The following is a 7560-nucleotide window of genomic DNA, read 5'->3' as shown; positions in this document are numbered from 1 at the left end:
CAATTTGAGGAAACACATAGATAGACCATTTGTAATTTGGATAATCCAAAGGAAGGCATCCAGATGAGTAAAGGACCACAAATCCATTTCTTTTGAGGCTATATTGAAGAAACTAAGCCTGTTGATTTTGGAAAATAAAAAGTCAAGAGGGACATAGAGACTGGAGAGCTGACATATATGAGAAGTCTGATTATTATTATTATTTTTTCTTTTTGGTACCTGAATATTCTCAAGCAGAAGCACTTCTTAAGTGCTATAATGAGGACTCCTATGTGAGAGATGGCTGGTTACCCAGATCCCTTCGAATTTACAAATTTAGTCATTTTTTTTTTCCTTTTGTCATTAGATTGTAAACTCCTTCAGGGCAAGTATTATTTTACCTCCTTTTGTATTCTCCCCCATCCCACCCCAGCATAATGGTGTACTGGTATATAGTAGGTGCTTAATAAATGTTTTCTGATTGATATATCCTTATATCCCCAGAAAAGAACAGAGTGCTTGACACAGAATAACCTTGATTAAAACTTACTGCATCAAATTGAATTGTTATATTTAATGTCTTATCCAAATCCAACATTTTTCAGCTAATCAGACTCAGTGTCAAAAAGATCCTTTAACAAAACATACTATTTACAATTTGGCTCCTTTTAAATGTATTATATACATACACACACTTAAAAGTAAAAAATCAAAAAGATACACCTAACATGATTGACAGGTTGCTACAAAAATATATTTTTAAAAATCATATTGGCATACAGCAGCATTCCTAAATCTGTTTCTGTCTCGGGCAGAGTGCATATCAGCTGTCAGATTTTCTGTAGCTGCTGATTACTTTCATTAGTGTAATTTATCCGGTTGTCTAGATAAAATGGGAAGACACAGACTTGGGAAATTCATCTTTAATTGGCTAGGTCCCAATTTCAGATGAGCCTGCTGCCAGTAGGTGTGGCATTTTTTCTTCCACCTATAAAATGAGAATTTTTAGACATTTCCTTTGTCTATCCTCTTTTGTTGATCTTTTCACCTACCTCTTTTCCCATTTTATGACTGCCTCCAGTAAGGGGATGAAGAGCAAGCTGGGGTAATGTTACCATTACTCATTCAGAGTTTTGTACTACAATAAAATCCCACATCTTCATTTTGTAAGTTTTTATTTCCAAACTTTCTATTGAAATAAATATACAAATCCTCGTTGTCTCAGACAAACTGAGACCAGGAAAAGATTGGGATTTAGAAAAGACAAAGTCACTTTATCCTGGGTCATTGCAAAGTGTTAAACATGATGGTATGTGTTTGCCAATAATATCCAGCAATGTCATAAAAGTATTTTTAAATTAATAACATTTTTTTCCATTTATATGCAAAGACAGTTTTTAACATTCACCTTTGTAAAATTTTGAGCTCCAATTTTTTTTCCTTACTCCATTCTTTTCCTCTTCCTCAAGATAGCAAGAAAATCCAGAACAAAAGAGAAAAACCATGAGAAATCAAAAACTGAAAACCAAAAAAAAAAAAAAAAAAAAAAAAAAAAGAAAGCAAAATAGTATGTTTTGATATTCATTCAGACTCCATAATTCTTTCTTTGTATGTTGATAGCCTTTTCCATTATTAGTCTTTTGGAATTATCTTAGATCATTGCTTTGCTGAGAAAAGCAAAATCTATCATAGTTGATCATCACACAATGTCACTGTTATTGTGTACAATATTTTCTTGGTTCCACTCATTTCATTCAGCATCAGTTGCATAAGAGATTTTTTTAATGGAAGATTTAAGCCATAGGAAAATCTTCTATTTATGGTGGGATTTTAAACATGCTGTATATAGATTAGGTATTAATTTTATTGAATCTTGTCATAACTGCTGAGTGAAAATCAAAGCAATGTGAAAAAAGATTATTTTTAACAATAAGTTTTTGGAAAGTGAAGTAGAAATCTAACAGTTGTATACTATAAGAAGGTCAAAGACAGAGAGGAATGACCCATATGTGCAGAAATATTTATAATAGCACTTTTGCTTGTAGCAAGGAATTATAACAAGATTAAGTGTCCATCACAGATGGGAAAGGCTGAACAAATCACGATGCATGAAGGGAAAGGAATATAATTGCATCATAAGAAATAAAGAATATGAGGGGATCAGAGAAACCTGAAATGAATGGGTGGAAAGTGAAATAAATAAAACTAGTAGAATGATTTATTCAGTAATCACAAAAATATAAAGGATAACATCTTTGAAATACTTTAGAACTCAGATCAAAATAATGACTAATATAATGTTTAAAAGACTATTTATATTTTTAAGTAATTTATTTTTACTCCAAATAGAGAAAAAAATACTTCTTTATTTAGTATAATCTATAGCTGAGAACACCAACTATGTGTAAGATAAGCTCATTATTTCATATAGAATTATCTCTTCTGTATTATTGGAGTTGAGAACAGAACACTTCTATGACCTGGAAAATCTACCTAAAAGTTTTTGGTCCTCTCTTCATACCAGTATCGTCTGAATTATTATAGTACTAAAAGATAAAATATATGTATATTATAAAAATACTATACATATATTTTATGCAATTCTGGGTTTTTGAACTTTTTCTTGTTATCTGCTGCTCTACATATGTCATCTGTGACTTCCACAAAATTAGCCAAAAATTCCCATTGGAAAACTTTTTTTTCTCAATAGGGAAAGTTGTGATCAGGAAGGGATAATTGCATTATTATTCATTTTTTATGTTGAAATGTAATCCAATTTTTTTAAAGAAAGCTATGATAAAGTTGGCTTCTATATAACTATAGTTATTTGTTAAAAGGGAGGGCTTTTATTAAAGGAGAGGTTGTTAGTAAAAGAGATCTAAAAGATTAAAAAAATAATAAAAATAGCTAGCATTTATGTTTCTAAGCATTATACTAGATATCTCTTTTTATTTTCAAATGGTCCAGGACACTAGGTGCTAGTATTTTATAAAGGAGAAACTGAGGCTATCAGAAGTTGTGACTTGTTCACTGTCATACAGTTGTTATTATCTGAAGCAAGATGCACACAGAGTTTCCTGATTCCAAGTACAGCTGTCTATTCCCTCCACCAATTAACTGCCTTAGTGGATAAACAAACAAAATGTAAATAAAACATTTAAAAAATAAATAGAAGGAATAAAAGAACACAAATAGGATGATTTCATTACCTCTTTGTTAAATTTGTAATATTTCATAATTTCTTATACTCTTCCTCTTTGTTTTTTGTGTATTGAAATATCTGTATCTGTTGTTGACTGTTCAATACATAATGAAAAGAAAAAGAAAACAAGTAAAAAAAAAAAAAAAAAGCTTAGTGGATGAATGACATATTGGCCAGATTATGCAATGCACAAAATTGGGAAGCCTATCCCACTGATTCATTTATATACATCTTTGACAAGTGTTGCAGATGGGTAATGAGTTGGGTTTAGATTGAGCAGGAGGAGATTGGTCTTGAATACCTTTGGGGAATTGCTAAGTGCTCCCAAAGAGATAATGAAAAAGCCCTCCACACCAATATTCTCGGAGTGATGTTATATGTTTGTGAATCCCTAAACTACAAACTCTCAGAAGTATTCAAATTATTGTTAACCCAAAAGACAACAGAGACATGCTTGTATGTCCAGCTTTGGGAGGGGTTTATATGTTGGCAATTATGACTTATTTAAGAATTACTACAAAGATAAACATTGATTCATACATCCGTATATCTTTCTGTCTAGATATGTCAGGAAAAGGAGGTGCTCTTCCTCAAAGAGAGAAGGAAATACCGCCTAACAACTTGTGTGATCCATTTATATCGCTGAGATGCTAAAAGAACAAAAGGAAGGTTACAGCCTTTTAGAAAGGAACCATAGGAGCAAAACACACAAGAGTTGCACAGCATGGGTGGATGTGAAAGAGTTGTAAATTTCTTATTTCAAGGGAACGCTAACCCTAATGAAATGGCATCTCTTTCAAGTATCAAAGGTAGTAATACTCTATTGACACTATGTCCATTTAAACAGTCTGTTAAACATATAAGTTCTACAGATCTAAAAACTGACTCTATTGTCTGGATATGAGATCATATGACTGTGAATATAAGTGAGTTTTTCAGATGAAATTTCTAAATATTCTTTTAAAATGTTCTTTTTAAAAAATATTTTTTATTTAATTTGTTTTTAATTTCATAGTCATGTTGATCTAAAATATACTCTTAGAAGGAAAACAAATATCAGAAGTCACCAAGTAGAATCTGAACCTGAAATGAAATGATAGATAGAGTATTGGACTTGGAGTCAGGAGGACAAAGTTCAAATTTTGCCTCAACATGTATTAGCTGTGTGACTCTGGGCAAGTCACTTAGTTGCTGTTTCCTTCAGTTTCTCCATCTGCAAAGTTGGAATAATAATAACCCCTAACTCTTAGGGTTGTTGAAAGATAAAATAAATGTTTTGCATACTTTTAAATTGTTATATACATGTCAGTTATTGTTGCTATTATTATCACTATTATTTTATCCTTAATTGTAATAATACAGCCTTTACTTGATGACTTCCAAGGAATCAGCATCATCTTAAGAAAGTCCTTTCCTTTTGAGAATAGAGCCCACCATTAGAATTTCTAATTGATTAATATTTCTGTGCTCTCAGGAACAGTATAGCCAGAGTCTATATATCTATGTACAAAATGAATGGACAATTTAAAGCTAAGACAATCATTTTTGCTCTCCGAAAGGAACCTTGATTGCCCTAAATTCTATTGCACTTAAAGATTTACTATTAACCACTAAGCAGATGAGATAGATTTTGCTGTTTTCTGGCTCAGTGGCTAAGTTTAGGACTTGCTCAAGCTCTGAGGTACCATTTATTCTAGTTGCTTTAACAAGGGCCCCAGCCAGATTGCTGCTTTGCTTCAAGATAGGGATGATTGCTCTGTATGAAAACATTATTTTCCTTTCTAGTTATGAATAGGCTCCTGTAGTGGAGAGGCAAAGTAATTCTGCAATTAGGGTACCAGGTGTGTAGACAATCAGGTTGAATTTCTATGTCCTTCACCACACACAGAGCATCAAAGCATTGAGTGCCACAGGAAAAGGGTGTTAAATTGAATTTCTCCCTGAGAAGGGGAAAGAAGAAATATGTTGGTCTTTTTATAAGCTCCAAACTCTTCCCACTCTTCCCCTTTTCCAAAAAGATGACAAGTCACATATTTCATGTAGACAATGGAGGCCATTCTTCCTGAGTCTCTTCAACTTTCTGCCTCTACCCCCTCAAAACCTCTTGGTAACTATCTCTTTCTTCCCTCTGTTTGCAGAGAGTCGTTTCTATGCCTTTATTAAAAAAAAAAAAAAAAACACTTTAGCTTCAGAGCTAAACCCATTTCCTAGGTCTTCTTTGATGTTTTCTCTAATTCCTGGTGAATAATGGTTTTACGTTGTTATGCAATTAGATTAACAATATATTTCAGACTTCACTTAAGCCTTTACTTGCCTCTCTTTGATGTTATCATCCCATAATATCTCGTATTATAATTCTCCAGGAAGGTCATATATCCCTGCTAAATTATAAATTTTATAAAGATAGGAAATATGTCTTATTAAATTTCATTTTTCTAGGATCTAATATAGTGCTTCATATGGGGTGGAAGTGCAATAACTTCTACTTCATTTGACTTTTAAGGCTGTGGCTAAAAAAAGAAAAAAAAAATGAAGGAAGATACTGAAATAATAATTCAGTGAATCTTTCCATTGTAGATTCTCTAACAAAATTATGATGGATAGCAAATTCAAAGCAGCCTTAGGTTTCAGTCTTAACTTTTCTGTTGACCGACTGTGTCACCTTGGCCAAGTCACTTATCTTTACTGGACCTACATTTTTGTCATGTTTAAAGTAAAGGGATTGGTTTAGATGGTTGGAAAGAACTCTTCTATCTTTATAACAGTATAATGCTGGGGGTGTGGTAAGTAAATGCAATAAAGGTAAACTGAGGTATGTTTTCTGAGAAAAATCAGTTTATTAACAGCAGATATATTTGTTAACAAAGCAGGTCAGTCTGGTCACCTCAGTAAGATCAGTGATACCAACGAGAAGACAGGAGAGAGGGAAACTGAGGAGAAGGGAACACTATTTATTGACACACAAAAAAAAGATGTGAATCAGGTAAGTTGGGGAACATTATCATTGACTACAATGGGGAAAATGGATTTACCTTCAGGTATAGTTAACTAGACATCTTTCTGACAATTAAGACATATTATTTTTTATGGGACTCATTTGTCTCTTGTAATCTTTGTTAGGAGACCAGAACAACTCAGTTTTATCTTCAAAAATGGAAAATCAAACTTCCTCTAAATGTACAAGGACAGACAAATTGTCTTTTAGAGGGATGATACCAGGTCAAGTTAGCTGAGGGTTACAGAGAACTAGCAGATTTCCCAGAACCTAACTACATATGTGAAAATATCGTTCCCTTTCAATGGGACCTATGAACTGGCTCAAAGGTACAACTGCATTCTTGATCTTAATCCTAGAAATGAGAATTGTAGCTTAGCAAGATGAGGAAAAGAGTCAAGTATAAAACAGAATCAACTATTAAATGATCCAGAATAATTCAGATTTCTAAAGGGTAAGGGGGAAGTGATACCTTTTTAATTTTTTGAAAGGGTTTTTGCTTAAAATAGCCATATACTTATCTGAACCAATTCACTTTTCTTAAATTCACTTTTCCTAAATAGGTCAAGCCTTAATTCCAAAATAATTTTTTAATACAAAAGTAACACATTTTATGAGATAACTAAAAGTAAAGTTAGCTATCTTTTCTTTTGAGTCTCTGTCACATGCAAACTTGTCCATTCCTTCTGTGAATTCATTTGTGCTATTCTTTCCATTGCTTGTGTTATTCCAACTTGCTTCCTGATTTCTCTTTCCTCTAAAGTCTCTTTTATTCTACTGAATACTAGAATCTAGGAAGTAAACTTATAGGCCATCAAGTCCAAACTATACCTAATAAAGGATTCTTGACATCATGCCTTCCAATACATCATCCAGCTCTTTGTTAAAAATCATCATTGTGGAGGACTGCACTCCTCTGGGAAAGATCCATTCTAATTCTAGAGAGTTTTCATCATTGGTAAATTTCCCCTTCCAGCTTCTAGTTATTTTTCCTAATTCAGCCCTCTTGGACTAAGCAGAAGTCTAACAATCCCTCCAACACATGAAAAAAATTTCAGGTTCTTGGAATATGGCTACCATATTCCTTCCAATTCTTTTCTTCTTCAGATATTCCTCAGACATTTAGCTGATTTTGTTTACAGCTGACACTCATAACCCTTCATGGCTACCCTGTTTACCTCTAATTTATCACAATCCTTTATAATATGTGTCACTCAAAAATGAACATACTGCTCAGATACAAACTCAAAACAGATGAAGTCACTATCACTTCCATGTTCTTGACATTGTAGCTCCTGTCTTCATGCAACTTAAGCCTATATTAAGTAGCTTGGCTGAAAACAAGCATTATTGAGTGATGAACAGCTTACAATTATATCAGCAG

Source organism: Sarcophilus harrisii, chromosome 1 (genome assembly GCF_902635505.1).
Source record: "Sarcophilus harrisii chromosome 1, mSarHar1.11, whole genome shotgun sequence".
Taxonomy (NCBI): domain Eukaryota; kingdom Metazoa; phylum Chordata; class Mammalia; order Dasyuromorphia; family Dasyuridae; genus Sarcophilus; species Sarcophilus harrisii.
The sequence above is the reverse complement of the archived record's forward strand: the minus strand, read 5'-3'. Positions refer to the sequence as shown.